This window comes from Schistocerca americana, chromosome 7 (assembly GCF_021461395.2).
Source record: "Schistocerca americana isolate TAMUIC-IGC-003095 chromosome 7, iqSchAmer2.1, whole genome shotgun sequence".
Taxonomy (NCBI): domain Eukaryota; kingdom Metazoa; phylum Arthropoda; class Insecta; order Orthoptera; family Acrididae; genus Schistocerca; species Schistocerca americana.
Window position 1 is genome coordinate 509,961,775 of NC_060125.1, and position 23,453 is coordinate 509,985,227.

The window sequence follows — 23,453 nt, forward strand, 5'->3', positions numbered from 1 at the left end:
GACCGACAGCCAACGGACCCACCGACAGGACAACTTCCACCCCACCCGACTAAGGCACAACAGGAAGTTCAACGGAACAATGTAGAAGATATTGACGCCCACAACCTATCATACATGGAACTGTCAAACTACACACCGAGCTGGACAGCAACAACACAATGAGGAAACTACACTGCCTGAAATTTACGTCAACAGCCAGGGCAGGTAACCGGAACGTTAACGGCCACAAGGCAGAAGATTCTGCTGGTGCACTGCAATTCAAATAACCAAATACGACGAAACTCCACCGGAGGGTGCCTAGAATTTTCCAACGTGAAAACCACGTTGTTGCTCGCGGGAATGTCCCAACAGACGATAACGAACTCCAACTATACAATGTGAACAGTCTTGACTTGCTGGTAGATTAGATCAAAACTCAACTTTCGTGTCCAGGGTCGGTGAGCCACGGACGTCGTAGCAGTGGGTACAGCGCCACACACCCCGACACCGCGTAGAGACCGCCAGCGGCCCCGGCCAAACTACGTCCTGCGGAGAATTCCTCGCTGCTCCACGCCAACCGACCGACTGCCCAGGTCCGGAAACGGCGAAAGGACCAAATATACGTCGGCCGATGAGACGACCAACCGAACGATCAAACAACAGTAGTCTCGCTCCAATCTCCCCCCGTCGGACAGTTCATGTGTGTCGCCAGCGGTCGGCGAGCACTGGCTGTCGGCGTCCCCGACTTCACCGCTGCTGTGTTCCTGCTGCTCCGTCCCGAACTGACTCCAGACACACGACGACGCGGAAATACAATCTGTGGCTCCAGCGACGGTACGACAGTGTCCTTGTCGATACGCGCTGCTGCTGCCGTTCACGGGCAAGTAAGGCAGGAAGTTAGTGACGCCAGTAAATGGAACAAGAAAAGGAGGCGGCAATACCGTAATAGAAGATGACAAACCATAAATGGCATGAACATAAGCCGTGCTTGGCTCCATGTATTATGTAAATATACAATGTGTTTCAAAATTATCATCTCCGTGATTTGTAGGCGACTGTTTGTAACACATACAACACAATATTACATGTACTCGAAAGGAATATGATTATAATTAAAATTGTAGGTCGTTATTTCTAGTTACGTTTGTCGTGAACATATTTTTATTCGTGAAGATTGCTCTTTCGAGGGTAATGTGTACTAGTATCGCAAAATGACTGGTTCCCGTTCAGAGGTAAGGTACAAATACTAGCTTCTGAGATTAAAAATTTCAGCTAGGGGAAGCACCTAGAGACCCTGCAGCTCGTCGTCCGCATACCGAGACTACCATGAGTATTACATTACGAGATGGATTGATGAATAATATTAATTGTGTTTTCACATCGAATCCCTGGTATAAATGGATTTGCACCTGGTCCATAAAGTACTAATGTTGGATCATTCTACTAACTGAATTTAAATTATAATTTAGACTTTTGAACTACTGTAATTAATACGATTTGTTAACTTTTTAACCTTTCAACAACTCTCCATTTCATGTAGCTCAACAGTTTCTTCTTAGCTGTCGTATTTCAAATTACTAACTATTCTGTGTACAAATCTGTGCTTCCCATTTACATGTTGCAGTAACGGCATTGTAGCAGAGCAGCCATATCCGGTAATATCTAAGTCTAACATAGAATGTGTGTCTCAAAACTGCTGTAAATGGTCTCGGAAAATAAAAGAAACAAGAGCTATAAACAAAATACTTTTACGGACGTTCAAAGTATTCACCTTTACGTACCAGATACTTTTGAACCCGTTGTAAAGCTGTTGGAAACTGTCAGCAAATGTTTCATGTAGATTCGCTCGAAGCACCGTGGCCACGAGTTGTCGGATATGCACATCCTTACAAGAAATGTAACCTGGTGCTGCCAATCCAATCCGGAGACGAAGCGACAGTCAAGGGTGCGGTGCTCGTCATCTTCCCTGCCTCCGAAAAAAAATCGACTGGCACAATCCAAGGTAAAGACGACGTAGATCACGTTTTTCGACAGCAAGGGTTTGAGCCGTCATGAATTTCTACCCGAGAGAAATGGGGAAATCAATGAACAGTGACTGTCGCATGGTTTCTCGTTCGTCCTTGCAGCACCAGGTCTCATCCCTTGTAATGATGCGGATATACGACAACAAGTGACCACAGTACTTTGAGCGAATACAGGAGAAGCGTTTGCTGACAGTTTCCAATAGCTTTACAAACGGTATCGGAAGTGTGTTACAGCTAATGGTGATTACTTTGCTGCCCAGTAAAGGTAACTGGTTCCTTTATTTTCTGAGACCATTCGCCGAACTTATCAGAGGCACCTCGTGCATAATCTCGAAACTCTCTGCTATGGAAGTTGTTAGCTTCAAATAGTTGAAGAAATACTAGCTCCCCCAGTGACAAGAAAGCCATTCCTTATCTAACGTAATTTGTGCCAAAAGATTATCGTTCGTTTTTAATTCGCTCCTGTATTTAGTTACGAAATAGTTATTGTGCTTTTGCGTCCGAAGTGTTAGTAAAATATTAAGACAACTGAACAGTCGCAAACTAAATGGAAACAGAGCCAATATTTTTTAATGAGATTGCATAAGCTACAATATCTTTGAGAAGAAATACTCTAGAAATTGTATTTAAATTCTGTACACGTAAAGCGAAAAACTATATACACATTACTTAAAACATAACATGGTGATTATAATTAAAGTTAAACTTTCAAAACGCTGCAGGAATAACACCACTGGTCAGAATGACGTCAAATTGCAACGGAATATTATCGGAGAAGGGGGAAAACGTATCACAGAAGACAAAAAATAGTGTGATAATTGACCAATAGATGGCGCTGTTTGTGTCAGAATACGTAAACGGATACATCTGTCATGCGTACGCCGGCCGAAGTGGCCGTGCGGTTAAAGGCGCTGCAGTCTGGAACCGCAAGACCGCTACGGTCGCAGGTTCGAATCCTGCCTCGGGCATGGATGTTTGTGATGTCCTTAGGTTAGTTAGGTTTAACTAGTTCTAAGTTCTAGAGGACTAATGACCTCAGCAGTTGAGTCCCATAGTGCTCAGAGCCATTTGAACCATTTGTCATGCGTACGACCCATTGAAGTTGGTATAAACACATCGGTTACACGGCTTTTCCTCCTTTCGCGTCTGCGACGTTCGCCATGACTGTCTACACGCAGTATCGCGCTCTGCTTGTAAAGCTGCATTACTAGAATGATGACTGTGCACACGTCACTCTGCAGAAGTTCCGGACACTGAAGGGTTTGGGAAAAGTCGTTGGTCCGATGACTTCCGTGGGTCTGGAGAAAAAGATTCGGAAATTCGAAAAGACGGGTTCTTTTGGTGCGCAACCTGGTAGAGAGAGGAAAGAAATTGATTCGACGTCAGTGGAAGCAATGGCCACAGCAATGCAGGAGGAGACGAGCGGTGGTGTGCAAACGTGTAGTGCACGGAGGATTGCACGAACATAGGACATAGCTGTGAGCACGGTGCGTAAAATCCTACGAAACATCCTTGTTTGCTATCCATTCAAAATTACGTTTTCCCCCTTCTGCGATAATATTCCGTTGCAATATGACGTTATTCTGACCAGTGGTGTTATTTCTAGACCGGTTTGAAAGTTTAACCTTTATTATAATCACTCTGTAATATATTTCTGTTGCTTACTGCTCTTATAACTGGCATTTTCTTTGACACGCATAAGTTTTGTACGAAGACTAAAGATTTGCTCATTGAGCGATGATCTTATTTGGGTTTAGCCATAAATTGTTTATCATTTAATAAGTATCGGAACACTGTGAGGGGCAAAAATACAATATAAACATGCTCGCTTCAGAAAACTAGGTACGTACTACAAGAAAGATGAACATATATCTGTATTCTAATGTTTTCTTACGCCAGTATCAAATTTTTCACTCTTTAACTACCTGTCTCTTCCCGTCCGTGGCTCTGGGTGAACACGTTGCTTATGTGTGAGACAACAATACATATTTGTATAAAAGTTGTTACAGTATACCTCCCGGAAAGTGAGGCAGTTTCTTTCATTTCTAAATTGCTTCATTCTGATCATGTTACCTGAATACACTGTAACCTACAAACTTCGGAACACCCAGCAACATTGTTTATGATTGTATTGTACTGTACTTTTTATCACAGAACTGGATGCTGCATCTTCTTCTTCAAAAATAAAGAGGTAAATATCACTATCTGCAAAGGAAAGTTAATATACCAATCAGTTTACACTGTTGCAGAGATAATCGTACCGAGAGACTGTGGAGGTTGGAACTTACGTTACACGTGTGAATTGCTGCTGGTGAAAAGTATTAGCTAGCCACACACCTCTAAATAACCCACATTATTCGCACCTCCTTACGGCGCCAGCACTTAAATACCAATATAATTGTCGCATTTCACTCGGCTTTTAAATTCACGAATACTTATTTAATATAACTACGTATTCTGCAAAAGATAATAAAGCAGTTTATAGGCCACTGCGGGAATTACCCACAACTCGGAAAAGGCATTTTCATGAGATACTTACACATGTGAAATATATGACCCCTATTTTCTGTAGTAGATGTGTGATACAAAGTACGCGTGTAGTTAATGGAGTATGTTGCGAAAAACCAAACCAAAGGCTGCGATTTATTGGCAGAACGCTTAGCAAATGTAATAGGTCTTTTAAAGAGAGTGCTTATACTGCTCTGTCTGTCCTCTTCTGGAGAACTGCTGTGCATGGTGGGATCTGCATCAGATAGGGTTGACGGAATGCATTGAAAAAATTCAAAGAAGGGAAACTCGACTTCTATTATCTCAAAATATGGGAGACAGTGCCACGGATATGATACATGAAATGGGATGGCAGTCATTTAAAAAAGGCGTATTTCGCTGCGGTAGGACATTCTCGTAAAATTTCTGTCACTAACTTTCTCCTCAGAGCGTGAAAATATTTTGTTGGCGCCTACCTACATAGGGATAAATGATCATCACAATAAAAATAAGGGTAATTAGAGCTCACACGGAAAAAATTAAGAGTTCGTTTTCCCGCGCACTTTTAGAGATTGGAACGGTAGAGAAGTAACTTAAAGATGGTCCTCTGGCTGGCATTTAATTGTGTACTGCAGAGTAATCAGGTAGCTGTAAATGTAGATGCAAGGGAAATGTTGTTCATACATTTGTTTCACACGCTGTTTCCTCCACCTCACTCTGTCAGCTATTAATGTAAGTGTGTGAAAAATATGTAATTCTTGGCAACTTAAGAAATAAGTATTACAGTCTTCTGAAATAGTGATAATAGTAAAAATAAAATAATTTTGTTTCGTGACTGAAATAAAATCGACCTTCTGCTTTTAATACTCCGAAAACCTACCAAGGACTTATAGAATCGCTGCCACGTAGAATCGCTGGTTATTGCGTTTCAAAGGAGGACCAACACGCTATCAAGTAGGTGATCATAAAGCGTATTTACTACAGGAATGAATAAAGTATCGCAATGAAATACCCGCTGGTCAACTGAGGACACGGCATAGCGTAGCGACTACGTCAGTAGTCAGTCAACGCTATTGTGAATTACTCTTTATAACTGTTTGGCTTCAGATACTCGAAATCTGTTATAGTCTGTCGTGTAGCTTACTGTGATACTGCATTTACCAATCCGTCACTGAAGCAGACGTTATGGTTAAGCTTCATCAGTTTAAAGTCAGGGAAAGAACAATAATTAATGGCATAAAGGGACAACAAAACTTTTAGCTAAGTTGGTTTCACTTATTCACGTGGCATTTGCGTTTGATAACAATATTACCACAAAACTTTTTTTTAGAAATTGAATACTAGGTCTATATCATTATTTATGAGCAAGTAAGCTCCTTCTAGCACATCTGATTTGAAGAAATGTGAAGCAACAAAAGATCGTGTGATGGGACTCTGTGGTTCAGATACGCACTCCATCGACTAATGTACAGTGGATACCACATAGTGCACCAGTATCACTTTTCTTCCTGTAGGACTATCATTCGTGGATGACATGTGAGAAGATAGATGGACCAGTACCCACAGTACAGCTATGAATTGCTAAAATGTTACCCCTTTAATTGTACGATTTGCTCATTCGGGGAAATAAGGCATATCGTGATTCCTAATGTCTTTGGAAATTTTGAAAGAAATCCTCTCCCAGATACATAATGATCTTCAGACAGCGATTCACATTAGAATTCGTTGAGAATTTCTCTGAGGATTTCCGTCGGATAAGTAACCCCGTGAGTAATCAGACAAATTGTTTTAGATTCTCCTCCATTATCATCACTTTCGAAGGGCCTCAGCCCGACGAAGAATACCTAGGAATTTGTCTAACGAATATTGTGCTAGTGTCCTCTTTCGTCAGTGGATTAATTTTTCTTAGAATCTGCTCACAAATCTCTGATATTTACTTTCCCAACGTTTATATATATCTCGTATTTATCAATTAAATCGCCACAGACAAGTAATCCCAGGCATCTGACTGTTTTAAGTGATTTCTGTGAGGAATAATCGAGCCTAGAGTTAAAAAATATCGCGTCCTTGTCTATTTAAGCTTACTGCATTACATTCATTTTTGTTGAACGCCAGTTGACGCTCAGTGCGTTGTATGTTGGTGATCTAAAAGATTTCTCTCCAATTCGTAATAATTGGCTATCGACATGCCCTTCCCGCACCCTGTTAAATGGGCAGCGAAACAAACTTAAAATGGACACACAGTGGTCAGATGTTTTTCCCTCCCGAAGCTTATACAAATACTGGTCGCCTAATCTGGCAGGACTCGAATTGACAGTGTATTATTATCGTTAGATGCGTATCTATTAATTATACGTTATTTTGTACGGTTACACATACCACGAGGGCGAATTTTTGTTTTCTGCGCGTGGCAGCGAAATGAGGTAATGAATATCTGCTGAGAAATGTGCTGTGACATACGATCCAATAATTTTTGTTTTATATTGCTTTATTCAATATTTCCTTGACAGAACTTCATCAATTAACCTCATTGGCACACAAAACAACAACAACATTAACGTCTGACTTATATCACAGTTCGTCGCTCAAAATAATGTATAATCTGTAGATGTGGACCTGATGATAAGAGCATGCTGCCGAAACGCTCCTGTTTTAAAAACGTGTTGAAGGAAACACGGCTATTAAACGTGGTTGAAGCAGCAAATTTTATGATTTATAAACTTGCTAAAACGAACCGAGACCTTTCTCAGCTCCATATAATATAAATAAATTTAATTTTAAAACTACTGTCATTTATCTATTTACGTATTTCTGTTCCGACTACGATGTGAACAGACTCTTAACTAGTTCTGTTATATTTCAGTGATCGCATGTAATCCTTTCTCGTTAAGTGTTGTAGATGACTTTACGGTGTCTTTTCATGTTTTTTTTTAGATTTTTCGTCGCTGAAATTTGCGCTGTCCGCCGGCTATCGGAGTGGACAATGGACGCCGGCGCCTCTCGCCACCTCTCTGACAAGGCTGCGCGGTACAATGGGCTGACGTCACCGCCGGCGGCTGACGGCTGCTCGTTATCCGTGGCTGTGCGGGGGCCGCTTTCGGCTCGTCATCGACGCTCAGATAACGCGCCTCGCCGATCAGCGGGCCCGGCGTGCAAGTCACGCTCCGGCGGCGGTAAGTGCCCGGCGCGGCGCTAAGCAGCCCTCTGCCACCGGCCGGCTCTCCCAGCTCTCGAGACATGTACGTACCCGGCCAACAGGCGCCACCATTCAGCCGGCATGTCCAGCGAGCGCTGCTCCAATTCCCGCTTCTGCAGCTTTCTTATTACCAACTCTGGCGTGAAGGAGATTATTTACAGAGATCGCGACATTTAATTACTCAAAACTACGATGTGAACACTCTTCAAAATTGACGAAAGGGAAGTACCAATATCACACCTATGAGAGTGTTGAAAGAGTTCAATGGCAACAACTGCAAATTTGTGCCGGACCGTGACTCGGACCCGGATTTACTTATTTGTCGTATGGCAATACATGTACAAAGATTATAAAACTACGACATGTCAACGTTTAAGCACAGCATAAAATAACAACAGATATATTTGGTTCAAAATGGATCTAAGCACTATGGGACTTAACATCTAAGTCCCCTAGACTTAGAACTACTTAAACCTAACGAACCTAAGCACATCACACACATCCATGCCCGAGGCAGGATTCGAACCTGCGACCGTAGCAGCAGCGCGGTTCCAGACTGAAGCGCCTAGAACCGCTCGGCCACAACGGCCGGCCAGGTATATTTGGTTATCGAGGTATTTTATGTACGAGGGTAATCCAGAAAGTAAGGTCTCTTATTTTTTTATTGGTACATAGACCTGTTTATTTCTACAATGCTTTACATCAGTGTTTACAGCCTGAACATTTAGCTATTTTTCGACATAATCACCATTTCTGTGACGGCGGGAGTGGCCGTGCGGTTCTAGGTGCTACAGTCTGGAGCTGAGCGACCGCTACGGTCGCACGTTCGAATCCTGCCTCCGGCATCGATGTGTGTGATGCCCTTAGGTTAGTTAGGTTTAATTAGTTCTAAGTTCTAGGCGACTGATGACCTCAGAAGTTAAGTCGCATAGTGCTTAGAGCCATTTGAACCATTTCTGTCGATGCATTTTTGTAGACGCTGTAGCAGTTTTTGTATGCCCTTGTCATACTAGCTCGCCGCCATGCTTTCACCTCGTCTCGGAGCTGAATCGCTGGGGCCACAATTAACGCTGACAGGTACTGTGAGACTCTGAAAAAACTCAAAAGGGCAATTCAGAACCGGAGAAGAGGAACGTTGAACAAGGGCGTACACATTCTCCATGAGAGCGGTCGCCCACACATCGCTCAGCAGACCGTTGCTCTCCTGAACCGTTTCAGTGGAACATAATCACCCACCCACCCTATAGTCCTGACTTGGCGCCCAGTGACTGTCACCTGTTCCCTAGGTTAAAAGAAAATTTGGCCGGAAAGCGATTCAGCTCCGACGACGAGGTGAAAGAAGAGGTTCATAATTTTCTGAACAGCACTGCGACGAGCTTGTATGACATGGGCATACAAAAACTGCCACAGCGTCTACAAAAATGCATCGACAGAAATGGTGATTATGTCGAAAAATATCTAAATGTTCAAGCTGTAAACTGATGTAAACCATTGTAGAAATAAACAGGTCTTTGTACTTATAAAAAAAATAGGAGATCTTACTTTTGGGATTACCTTCGTAGTTTATAACATCACTTCTCGCTGCGAGGAGATTTTCGAAAGAACCCTTGTAGACACGTGCGGGACCGTCGTTACAGCTTGAGCAACTGTCAGTGGTTACGCACCACAGTAACATGATGGTCATAAAGATTTGCCCCTCTTGTAGTGACAGCCTGCACATCGTCGATGGACCGTTAGGATGCGATTCAAGGCAGTTCAAATCGCCCGAAACTGGTTGAATCCAGGGATTTTCTTCTGGATACAAGGCAGTTTCAGGTATTGTGGGGAACCGTCTTGTTACCAGCAGCGTTTCCACGCATCTATGGTACTGAATTCAGTTGCTATGAGAGTCCTGGCTGTGAAGAATGTGTGATTTCTTGGTCTTAGTCTTTTTTCGCTCCGCAGAGAATACGTCGACTATAATTGGAAGGTCGGTGTCGCTCTTCCGTCTGATATCAGGAGATGGAATGTGGATCAAGACAGGTAGCCAGTATGTGGGAGTAGATCATATTGACCCACTAACAATTCGCATGGCCGCATTAACTTATACGTCCGTCTTTTTTGCCTGACGACAATTAAGCCGGACAGGAGCACAGTATCCTGCCGCTGAGTATATCAAACCGAGTGCTGATACCGGGAGAGTGCCTGCTGAGAGCCCCAGAGTTTGTGGAGAATGTTTTTTTCTGGTTTTGAGCTTAGCAGATATTCGTGTCAAGTGCTCCTTAAAAAAAGTGTCCTATCTAACGTGATGTCAAGGAATTTTGGATGCATATTATGACGAACACAAAGACAGACATCGAGGGCTCTGTGTGAAAATTATTTACAGATGAAAACATGAAATTTCTGTTTTATTTGGGTTTGGTTGTAACCTCCATTTACGGAAATAATGGCTCAAGACATGTAGATAAGAATGTAGGATTTCTTCATTTCCTTCAAAAGTTCTGTATTTGGTAGACATTGCCGACTCTTCTGCATAGCCAAACTTTCCGGACTGTGTTGGAGGGATATCATATGATACACCACGTATATAATAGTAAAGTATACGCCCTGACGGCATCTCATCTTCATCGTAGATCATCCTAAGTGCAAACTCTTGCGGTAATCATGCTGAATGCTGCGAGGAATGAGGTTGTGGACAGGATGGCACTGCGGAAGTAGTGTGGGACAAGTTGGGAATATGAGTTGGATGGGAAGCTTGCTCGGATAGGTGAAGCACTTATGGCAACTGCTCACATAAAGCGGGAGATCTGGGTTCGAATTCCCCGTCCGTCATGCAACTGACGTCGTTATTTCTCTTTCATCGTGTATATATACTGTCGCGGAACCATGAATCTATGCCTGTTCTGTTGGACATGCCCAAAAGTACAAACTCCGCAGATATAACAGTATTCTTCAAAATTGTTCCATTGCAGGTCACACAAAATTTGTGACATGCCAAAATTATTTCGCATTTTCGTTATAACTTATGTATTACTCGCTGTAAAATAATGTACTGTTTATATCCTACTAGCTGTACCCGACATGCATTGCAATGCTACGGAAAAAAAGTGTTTGGTTTTATAATCGTTTTATTGAAGTGATTTCAGATACACATCTTTTTCCCGTCTGGTTCGTCTTGACGGATTTATTTGAAATTTTGATACAGCGTTGCGTTGTAATTCGCCCGTGGTGTGCTGTGCCCTATATTTGAAGCCTCCGTGACTGATTATGGTTTCCAGCAATATAACGCATGGCCGTGTGCTTCACGTGCTGGCCTGACCTATCTCGACTGTTCCCCTGGCCAGCATATATACTCGTTTTTAATACGTTTGCGAAATGTATTGCGAATACCTTTAGTGATAAAGAAGTGATAAAAGGAAACGCCATGGTTCACGTGGCAGTTTCCCACGCATCATGTGTACAGCGAAAATGTAGTAAGCGATTTTTTTCTTTCATCTATCTTTTTCACACAGTGGCATCTCGTTGTTTATGACTTCATATCTCCTGAACCATGTGTCGTAATCTTTTTCTGCTGAGGGGGGCGGGTGCTAGGAACTTTTGCAGACGTATGGAGAACAGCTCACGAAAGTTTTATCGGGTGAATGGTTTAGGAACGCTGGGAAGACAAACATAAAAACGAAACATTCATTTTTGTTTGTGTAGGCTAACATGACATCGGCTGCCTCTCGTTGCGTGGGTCTCGCGAGCTTGCGTGCTTACGTCATCAAGAGGGGGACGGGCCTGGTGGGGCCTAGTTTCGCGCTCCGTTCGAGCAAAGAATTAGTCGTAGCTCAGTAAAGGCGCGAGACAGACGAGCGGTGCTTACACGTGCGTGTAGAAATTCTCCTTCTCGCAACACTATTGATTCTTTTTTCATTTGCCAAAGATCCAAAACAGATTTTTTTCTACACGTTGCCCACTTCATGCTAAGAGTAATCGGATATCGCCAACCCTGGAAGTAGGCTGCATAGTTCGTGACACAACGTTTGATTATAAGATATTGGTTAACCATTCTTTCTGTAGTTAAAGTACACGAACGTTTTTTGACTGCGTGTCACTATATTCGACATCTTACTTTGGTAGAGGTACGTAGGCGCTGCGCATGCGGGCTTAGCCCGGAAGTTCCACATAGCCAGTAGCCTCGAGACACCTTCGAGTTAAAAGACAGGAAGCCGAAATGGAACTGATACGTTATCACGTAAGTTGCTTCAGTGCGAAGACATATTCGATAGTGTGTTCATTTCTACTCTCTGTGTCCATTTTGATTTATACTGTATCGTTTCCATTTTCTGGTTGTTGTCGGATCGTCACATGGCACGAGGGAAAGCCTTACAACATCACATTAAGAGACATATGTATTGAGTACTTCTGCCGTAACATTTATAGCCACTAACCACTGTCATTGTACTTCAAAAGGCCTGATATTCTGAACGTGTCAACTGTGGTAAAAACAACGTTCCTTCTTAGTAATAGTCTGTTTTGTCAGCTTACAGTATTTTAAATACGTACCGTTTTTTTAAAATTATCATTTAAAGTAAGATCAGACATGAAATATGACGAATGACAAGAACGAATCACCTTTACCAGATACAGTGCCGCTAAAATAAAAATAAAAATCTTCGATTTCGTAGTGCGAGTCGCAGTTATGACAAATATAATGTAACACACTTTTTGCATGCAGCAGTTGTGCTACTGGATTCGTGATTTCCTCTCTGAGAGGTCACAGTTCCTAGTAGACGATCACAGCAGCCCTCTTAAACTATTTGCAGATAAGGCTGTCTTTTACTGTCTCGTAAAGTCCTCGGATGATTAAAAGCAACTGCAATCTGTATGGTGCGAAAAGTGTCAATTGACTCTGAAAGGTGGCTACACTGAGCCACAGCGCCAGAGATCGCGCCAGAGAGTTTTGTTTCGCCGCCTCCACTGGCAGTGATTATTGAGAAGTAGCGGAGGGCAGTGCTTGTCGAGAGGTCGTGGTGGAGAGTGCTTGTCGAGATGTTGTAGTAGGGAGTGCTTGTTCCATGTTTTATGCAGTTGTTTGATGGGCTAGACAGCAGATGTTGTTCTAACGGAGATATTGTAATGATTAGAGTGCTTTTCATCAATATATATGAAGGTAACAAAACTCGCTTTTTTTTCTTCATTATTTCAGTGTCTTAAATAATGCGTCATTACAGGTTCAGTCAACAAATCATCTGGCTCGTGTTCTTGTATTAGAGTGTAATTCTGCTTTCCTTACGCAATTATAGTATTTCTATTTTTTAATTACTTCAGTATAAATGATATTTAAAATTTCTTGTCTTATTGAAGAAGAACCGTGCCAGATGTGTACGTTGAATCACACTTCCACACACAGAACAGCTACACTTGTGCTTTGTTGGCTTCGTAGGTTTTATAGTTGCTGGGGACTTAATTAATTACTTGTGTTAACGAAAATTTTATTTCATTCTTTGTTGTTATTCTATGCAGTCAGATTGCGTACAAATACTAGTCAGGGCCAACCGTTTACGAGACTTCGTAATCGGAAATACAGCTACAAAAAAAAATAAAAATTATTTTCATTCCATATTAATTAAGCCCCCATGCAACTCTAAATAATGAAAAGTGTGAAGTCATCTACATGATTATTGAAAGGAATCCGTTAAATTTCAGTTAAACGAAAAGTGGCACAATCTAAAGGCTGTGAATTCAACTACATACTTAGGGGTTACAGTTACGAATAACTCAAGATGGAACGAACAGACGAATAATGCTGTGGGGAAGGTGTTCCAAAGATTGAGTTTAATCAGCAAAATACTTAAAAAATGCAGCAGGTCTATCTTAAGAGACTGCCTACACTACGCTTGTCCGTCCTCTTCTGGAGTATTGCTGCGCGGTGAGAGACCCGCATCAGATAGGATTGACGGAGGACATCGAGGAAGTTTAGCGAAGAGCAGCTCGTTTTGTATTATTACGAAACAGGGGAGAGAGCGCCACGGGTCTGACATGCTACTTGGGGTCGCAATAATTAAAACACAGGTGTTTTTTGTTGCTGCAGGACTTTCTCGCTAAATTTTAGTTACCAGTTTTCTGCTCCGAAGACAAAAATATCTTGTTGGCACCCCACCTACATAGGAGGAAATGATCATGGTAATAAAATATGAGAAATCGGAGCTCACACGGGAAGATTATGTGTTTGTTTTTCCCGCACACTGTTCGAGAGTGGAACGGCGAGAAGTAGCTTCTGCCAGGCACTTAGGTGCGAACTGCAGCGTAGTCATGTAGGTGCAGATATAGATGAGATTCAAATTCTGGCGTTCAGTGAAGATATCAGTCTAAAGCTAAGCAGAGCTAGGGACCTGACCATCGACAGATTAAAGTAGTCGCAACCCTAGAAACATCACAAGCGGAAGTCTTGCCAGTTAAGGACAGCAGCAACAATCACACCACAGTCATCGCTTGAGAATGACTGAAGAGTACTGGTTCGAAGGATCGTGAATTTTTAACAACTTGAAGAGGCTGGAACCTCGAAAGAATTTTATCAGTATGTATCGCTGTCAAACCGAGCATCAGTATACTTAAAACTTTCCTGTGTAGTAGTTCAGGCACAGAGACGGTTCTTGATAGGAAGACTGATGATACGGACTTACTGTAATATATCACGAGACTGCTTGTGAAAGGGAGTTTGGGTCACGTGGGAGAAAAAAAGATAGGTCACTAACCAAAAGCGTTGTTTTGTGATAAAATTGCGTAAAACGGTGGTTACAGCCTACTGCGAGTGCAAAAGCTAATAAATGGTGTCGCACGCATGAGTATTCTGAACTGACATGAGTAACGAAATGAACAAACTTCTCCTTACGCCAAAAAAAGAAACTTGTATTGTTAACGCAGACATGTTGTAATTTTCAATCATGAGATTTTGACGTTAAAATATATAAAGAAAGAAGAGTACTTACGATTGTTAAAGTACGTAAATAAAATCATATCTGAAGCAGATGCGCACTTGTCGGGAGATAACTTACCCGATGATAGCTTTATAAAACGCGAACAAGAAGGCAAAAGTCGAATTGCTTAAGATTTCTTGGAGAGGAAAGGATAAATAACAAATTCGACAAAGAATATGAGAAGAGAAGTAGAAGAAATGGAGGTGGGTATGAAAGAAAGTCGGACTGAATCACAGTACTCTGCATGGCAACAAATATCGCCTCACGGCTCGAAAACAAGTGAGGAGCTGTCACATCGTCCTGAACAACATAGTAAATTGTCCAGTACGTGCTGCACAGCGTTGCCCTCAACTTCTGCCTGAAAATGTAACCCTGTGACGTAGAAATTGATTGCAATATGAAAGCAACAAATAAAGCAGCTTAGACATAGTATAGTATAGTATTTATTTTCTATCGTGGATATGTTAACACCTAACGTTCCTACCGCTTCAATCACTATGGTAGCTACAAGACTGTCTCTTAGAAAGTCATCACTAAACCGCACTCCCGACTTTATAAGAACTGAAGTCCTATGCATAAAACAACTTAAAAAGTCTGATTATTTTGCAGCTACCTTTATGTGTTAAATCTTTGACGCTTAGGCGAACAGCAAATATGAAGTACTGTGGACGATAAGCTTATTTCCTTTGACCATTTTGTGATGGGTGTCAGCGAGAACAATTTCGTAAAAGTTTGAAATTATGTACAACGTTTATTGGAAGTTTCTAAGTGCTCTTATTCTAACAAAACTGGATCGACGTATGCTGCGTAATTTGCGCGCCGTGAATTACACTGCTTCAAGACGTATGCACAGTTTCTGACTATACTAAAATTATACCTCTTAATGAGTGTTATAAGGCAGCACTATAAATTCGGTCAATAGCTGTACATATTAAAAAATAATGAAAATGAAATTTTTGTTGTCCCTGGAAGCCACTAGATAAGCAACTTGCAACTGGAATCGTGCCCCATGTGGTATCAACGTTCGATACCACCCTTGTTACGGGTTGCAGTTATCGACCGCGGTCCGTATTAGTATCGTTGGACCCGCGAGTCTTGACCAGCGCCGCTAGCGCAGCTCCGCAGCTTGTATCAAGTTTCTAGCGAGCTCTCGTCCACTCTCGCTCGGGGCGACAAGTAGTAAAGTAGCATAGCCTTCAGCAACCTCTAACAAGGCGCTTCGTAACTTATGGTCTAAGTGAGGCCCCAATAGCTATCTGTTTATAGTTATATGTATGCAGCCAAGAAGAATCCTGTACAACCAGTTAAGTACAATATATATTATTTTTTACCAACGACTTCTAATTACTTTAGTCGTTGCAGATCCAGACCATGCAGCCCGCACCTTATCGACGTTACTGACAAACCTGCTGCGATTTATGTTTCTATTTAGCATTGGCCATCAGTCAACATTGGCGACGAATCGTTCGTCGCCATCATAACACCACAGATTAGCTGTCTAGTAATATAGTTCCGTTTTACTATGTGTCTTGTACGTTCTTTCAGACATGATCGAAACGATAGATACCGCACTTATAACATATATACACGTTGACGGCATTTCATGATAACTTCAGTGTGTATGCACCTTAGGTCTGACTTCTTGCGAGAGGATGGTGGACAGAGCGGGGTGGGGCGGGGTGGGGAGGACACTACGGTAGTACTGTACGACAACTTGGAAATTTGGGTTGGACGGGCAGCGTGCTCGGATAGCCGGAATTGTTAAAGAGGAAAATCCGGGTTCGAATCGCGGTCCAGCACATATTTGTACTTGTAACTACTGAATTTTTTCAGTTTCTCATACTGTTCACGTCGCTATTTCTCCTTCATCATATGGAACCGTTTTTGTAAACATTTCTATGTCACTTGAACTGCATAAAATGCATTAAGAGTTACGTAAATCGTACCGAGCATTACCACATACAATGAATTTCATTCAGTAATCGAATTATAATTAATTGACCTAGACGTTATCAATTATGAATTTTCAGCGCTCTGTCGTCAAAATGTAATATACACTACTGGCCATTAAATTGCTACACCAAGAAGAAATGCAGATGATAAACGGGTATTCATTGGACAAATATATTATACTAGAACTGACATGTCATTACATTTTCACGCAATTTCGGCGCATAGATCCTGAGAAATCAGTACCCAGAACCACCACCTCTGGCCGTAATAACGGCCTTGATACGCCTGGGCATTGAGTCAAACACAGCTTGGATGGCGTGTACAGGTACAACTGCCCATGCAGCTTCAACACGATACCACAGTTCATCAAGATTAGTGACTGGCGTATTGTGACGAGCCAGTTGCTCGGCCACCATTGACAAGACTTTTTCAATTAGTGAGAGATCTGGAGAATGTGCTGGCCAGGGCAGCAGTCGAACATTTTCTGTATCCACAAAGGCCCGTACAGGACGTGCAACATGCGGTCGTGCATTATCCTGCTGAAATGTAGGGTTTCGCAGGGATCGAATGAAGGGTAGAACCACGGGTCGTAACACATCTGAAATGTAACGTCCACTGTTCAAAGTGCCGTCAATGTGAACAAGAGGTGACCGAGACTTGTAACCAATGGCACCCCATACCATCACAGCGGGTGATACGCCAGTATGGTGATGACGAATACACGCTTCCAATGTGCGTTCACCACCATGTCGCCAAACACGGATGCGACCATCATGATGCTGTAGATAGAACCTGGATTCATCCAAAAAAATGACGTTTTGCCATTCGTACACCCAGGTTCATCGTTGAGCTCACCATCGCAGCCGCTCCTGTCTGTGATGCAGTGCAAGGGTAACTGCGGCCATGGTCTCCGAGCTGATAGTCCATGCTGCTGCAAACGCCGTCGAACTGTTCGTTCAGATGGTTGTTGTCTTGCAAACGTCCCCATCTGTTGACTCAGGGATCGAGACGTGGCTGCACGATCCGTTACAGCCATGCGGATAAGATGCCTGTCATCTCGACTGCTAGTGATACGAGGCGGTTGGGATCCAGCACGGAGTTCCGTATTACCCTCCTGAACCCACCGATTCCATATTCTGCTAACTGTCATTGGATCTCGACCAACGCGAGCAGCAATATCGCGATACGACAAACCGCAATCGCAATAGGCTATAATCCGATCTTTATCAAAATCGGAAACGTGATGGGACCAATTTCTCCTCCTTACACGAGTCATCATAACAACGTTTCACCAGGCAATGCCGGTCAACTGCTGTTTGTGTATGAGAAATCGGTTGTAAACTTTCCTCATGTCAGCACGTTGTAGGTGTCGCCACCGACGCCAACCTTGTATGAATGCTCTGAAAAGCTAATCATTTGCATATCACAGCATCTTCATCCTGTCGGTTAAATTTCGTGTCAGTAGCACGTCATTTTCGTGGTGTAGCAATTTTAATGGCCAGTAGTGTACATATTCGCAAAATACTGAACAACTTCTGCCATGCTCTTTATGTAGCTCTGACAGATACGGATTACGACTAGTTACTTTAATGTACCACAAGGCACAGTGTACTGCAGGACAGTATTGTACTGTACATAAGTAAAGCACGCCTTCTTCTTCAATCCAAATTATGTCTCAGCCGACGTAAATTGGAACAGCATCGCAGAGCCTCTCCAACTATATTGGAATAGCGCCACAGCACTGAACGAAACGTTGGCTACTACCTGAGACTCAGACGCAGATGGTTTTAATCAAATGAAACTATATGGTTCCAGAGACCTTTTCAAGTTTCGAAATGTATAAATTAGTGACGAATCAAAGTTCGCGCTAGGATAGTCCGTGCAGCTATCCAAAGCCACTGCGTCAGGGTGGCGTAGTGGTTAACGCATCTGCATAGAGATCAGGAGACCCTGGTTCGAATCTGAACAATGCTACAATTTTTCATTTGTCGCTGCAGTCTGCACACATACATCATAGACAAATCTGACTTGAAAAGGTCTAGTTTCATTTGATAGAAGTAAAGCACCTGCTATATCGAATTTAGATTGCGTTCCTGAGTTTAAACAAATGAGTGCGTGTTGCAATACAAGTGGGACTCATTGGAATGTCAACACGTCTAAATTAACATCACGCAAGTGCTGAACACAAACACAGCAGAGAAGATATGTAGATCGTGGCGTACTTCAAGGCAGGACGACGGATCGAGCGCGTTGGCCGCAGGAAGCAAAGCCCAGTAGGGGGTGGTGGGGGGAAGCGGCGGGTGGGGTGGGAGGAGTCCCTAGCCTGACAAAGCCCGGGCGGCTGGCTAATCGCGCGTCCATCTAGCCCGGGGCGCATCCCATTCAGGAAGGCTGTGCCATTATGTAGGAGGCCACCTCAATGGGAGCAATTGAAGGAAATAGATGTTTGGATTAGGAAAACAAAGGCGGGCCGAAGCAGCGCCTGCGGCCGGCGGCGACATCGGAGGCAGTAGCTGTGGCGGAGGAAGGAAGCGACGGGCGGCCGAGGAAGGCGACGCCGTGCGTGGGAGTGAGGCAAGCAGGCGAAACCTCCAGCTGCCTGTCGCCGCTCTGACGCGGGCTCACGTGTATTTTTATGCTGCCTTTTCCTCTTTCTATTTCGTTAATTTTTCCTGTGGTCGTAATTAGTCAATACCTGAGCTCATTGTCCTGCTATCGGAATTAAGGATAGCAAAAAAAAAAGTATATAAATAAAAAAATAAAAAAACTGCTTACCGTGTGCTACAAGTAAGCAAACCGTACAACGTTTGTTATTCCCAGGAGGCAGCACATTAATATCGAGTAAAACGCCTCTAGCATTGATTACGGCCACAATTCACCAAGGAAGAGAGTCCATAACTTTGCTGAGGTATGCCATACAGGGTGATTTTAATTAACGTTTAAAAACCCCGTACCGCTGTAGGCGATGCTGTGACAAATAATTTAATACAAGACACACGAGGCCGCAAACGTCGGCAAATACCCCAAAACTGCATGCTAAATGTTGAACATGTGACGTCAAATACAAATACGGAGGGAATTTTCTAGTGTGTTTGTGAGTGGATGACTGAGTGACGCTATACTTGCATTCAAGCAAACAGTGCAAATTTCGAACTCGATTGTAAATGTAGAAGTTACAGAATTATTGTTCTCCTTGTGACCAAACAAAAACTGTTCTTATTTTTGTGTTTCTTTCCTTTTCTCCCTTCTTTTATTGTTTACAAACATTGTGCAGTAAATAAATCGTTGGTCATTTGCTGATAATGACGTAGTTCGGAAGCTTTACGCGCATTTACTTGTGACGGAGTAGGGCTGGTTTTTGTTGTACTGTACTCTGCAATAAACCAGTCGAGACCGTGAGGCCGGTAGAGAATTTAATTGATTAACACATCAGTGTAAATACAAAACTGTCCCGCGCAGTGAAAAAAAGTAATGCCTTCAAGACACATGACTCGAACCCTGAGCCCCACGCACTAATGTCGGGCACGTGGGGGCGGAGCCACACCTATGTGATTAGTTGATTTGGCTTGGGATGAGCAGGTATGACAGACCCAAAGGCTCAACCGCTGCAAGTGCACCGAGGCACGTCATCTGGTGACGTTACGTGTTCAACATTTGTCTTCCACTTTAGAGTATTTGCGACATTTGCGGCCCCATGTTTCTTATATGAAATTACTTGTCTCAGCGTCGTCTACATCGCTTCTGAGGTTTTTAAATGTTCATAAGAATCGCTCCGTATAGGCCTACAGTAGAGACTCCATAGGAGGAGCCATGTAACAGACTGTGCTGCCCCTCCCACCAGAGGTTCCATTCCTCCCCGGGCTTGGGTATGTGTGTTGTTCTTATCGTAAGTTAGTTGCAGTAGTGTGTAAGTGTAGGGACCGATGACCGCAGCAGTTTCGTCCGTTAACAATTCACGCACATTTGAACATTTGAGAAACAGAGTTTGATTCTTCTGTTGCGGGTTGCGTACTTCAGAAATCAAGGCACCGCTCCTACGTCAGTGCTATGGGGCTTTCTTCGTTCCTGCTGTAGTTCCGCGAATATAACTGTGGCGCAGCTGCATACTCTTCGACTCTTTCTCTCTTACTGAAGCTCAAAAATGGTTCAAATGGCTCTAAGCACTGTGGGACTTAACATCTGAGGTCATCAGTCCCGTAGACTTAGAACTACTTAAACCTAACTAACCTAAGGACATCACACACATCCATGCCCGAGTCAGGATTCGAACCTGCGACCGCAGCACCTAGAACTGCTCGGCCTCAGCCTTTACTGAAGCGTGCGGCATTGTTAAAGGTAGTCGTGAGGTATTGTTGGTACGAAAGATGAACACACGATATTGCTGCTGTAAACCGGAATGAGTGATTGTCGGGATGAGATGGCGTATACCGAAGCTGTGTTTTGTGAGACACTCGAAGACGTAGAACGAAAATTAATGGATGCAAAGTACACAACTCCAACTGTTTCCCATTAGAGGAGAGTGACATCTGGAATAAGGTTCACGCTATAGTCCACGCTTCAGTGAATTTCGTCCATGCACACAAAATGGCTGTATTTTTGTTTACTCCACCACCACCATGAGAAAACATACCGTTTGCGTTGCGCCAAACGAAAATTGGGCACAGAGCAAAAAACGCCGCAATACCTGTGAGCTTTCAGTGTTCCACTTATGAAAAAAGGGCCTATGAGCTGATGGTTCACTATCCCACACCACACTTTTACACTGAATAGACGCTGACGTTCCACCTGACGAAGACAATGAGGATTCACAGCAAACCAATAGTGCAAGTTTCAGCGGTTTACCTAGCCATGATTGGTGAATGTGGCTTCGTCTCTAAACAAGATACATGATACATCTGGAGTACCCTGTCTAATACTCATGCACAGAACGATTCTAAAAAACATTTCCATGCAGCTATTGGTGGAGAGAGAGTTGGTAGGGGTGAAACGTATGTCGATGAAGAATGCGTAGGGCACTTGAGTGACTCATGCCACTTCTTCGTTCGATTGACACCATAACTAAAAGACAATAAAAAAATAAGTATCTGGAAGCGGACATTTTCAATGAATGAAGGAAGCATCCACTTCTGCCCATTATTACTAGAGGTTTACGGGTTCATTTTGTTACCTGAGTTACGCGGACCATGCAATCGTAAGTATGGACGATGGTTTTCTTCAACGCTGCTTTTAACATAGTCTACATATTACCTACGAATGCAGTGCAACGGATGGTGAATGAACGTTGTGCTGAGGTAAGGGTACATTAATTTGCAGCTTGCTTCACTTTTGCTTACGACAAAAGAGGGGGAAATTAATGTTCATGCTGCTGTTGCAGTGGATCTGCACGTTTGCTCCAGCGCAAGCCTACATTTACGTCGATAGCACATCTACTAATAGTTCATGCAGCTTATATCACACACAAGACAGCCAGAAATGTACTAAGTCCAACCCTAAATATTACGAGATTAATACAGTCAATACTCTCCTACGAAATGAGTTTCACACTCGGTCCTTTTCAGTGGATTATCCAAAGAAAAATGCATACTGAACACGCCACGCAGAATTCTTCACAAGGGCCGATAGTTTCACACGCGGTTTTCTCTACAACAAACACTCCAACATCTCCCAAACTTCACAGAACTGCCCGTAAATGCATCTGTTTGCCCGGCGATATAAACCGAACGCGAAATAACAGTCACTTTTTCATTTTACAAATAACTTTTTCGGACACGTCTAACATGAGCTTCTCGTCCGGCAGCTAGTCCACGACTGCCTGAATGCCGTTGCTTTCAGGGCATATAACTCATTCCAATGCGCGGGAAATACTTTACTCTGGTTGATCAAAACGAACAGCCGATCAGATCAAACTTTGAAGATCATATTCGCGCTTAAACTGCTTTACTCCAGTCAACATTTGCAAATGCATTTACGTCATTTCATGCTGCAAATATTAACCAAATCTACCACCAAACCAAACCAAAAGAAAAGTAAGAGAAAACTATGCTTGAAATATACTTTAGAACTGAGTATCCTCCTATTATCTTTCTGACTGCCTTATTACAAAAGCAAACACTCGTAGACATACGTCGTCCGCCAGTTAGGGGGATTTACAGTTTTCGTGACACCCTAATGGCGTTACACTTGCTAGTTACGTAAGGTGTAATACAATATAGAATTGAAATTTGATGTATGTCCCACATACACACTGACATTCACTCTCATGTACTCTCACACTAACACAAAATATAGATATTAACTTTTTAGGTGTTATTTTCTTTCTGAATCAGTGATTTTAGTATGCGCCACAGTGAGCATTCTCACGGTCAGCTACGACGCACACAGCATGCCACATGTCGGCCGCCGCCGAATGCTACTATACTGCAGTCTTCCAAAACAGCTTGCCATAACGTAACAAAACTTACTGCAAAAATCTGCTGTCGTATAATAGCTGTGGCGCTACAGTATCACAGCCACCTAACAAACCATGTTCCGCAGATGCTAGAAGACGTTCCTCTGCGAACTAGGAGGAACCTGTGAGAAAAACATGATGGCTGTCCAGCCCATACTGCATGAAGTACTGTACAAAGTCTTCACGAATTGTTTCCAAATAGTTGGATTGGACGCAGAGGACTTGTGCCTTGGGCATCTAGTTCCCAAATTTGATGCCTGTAGACCTTTTTTTGCGGGGAAAGTTGAAATACGCTGTCTACAAGGACACACCAACTACACCCCATGATATGCAAAAACACGTTGCTGCAGCCTGCAAGAACATCTCTTCTGTAATGATAGGACGAATGCAGCAGTCGTTCCATACCAGACTGAAAGATTATATTG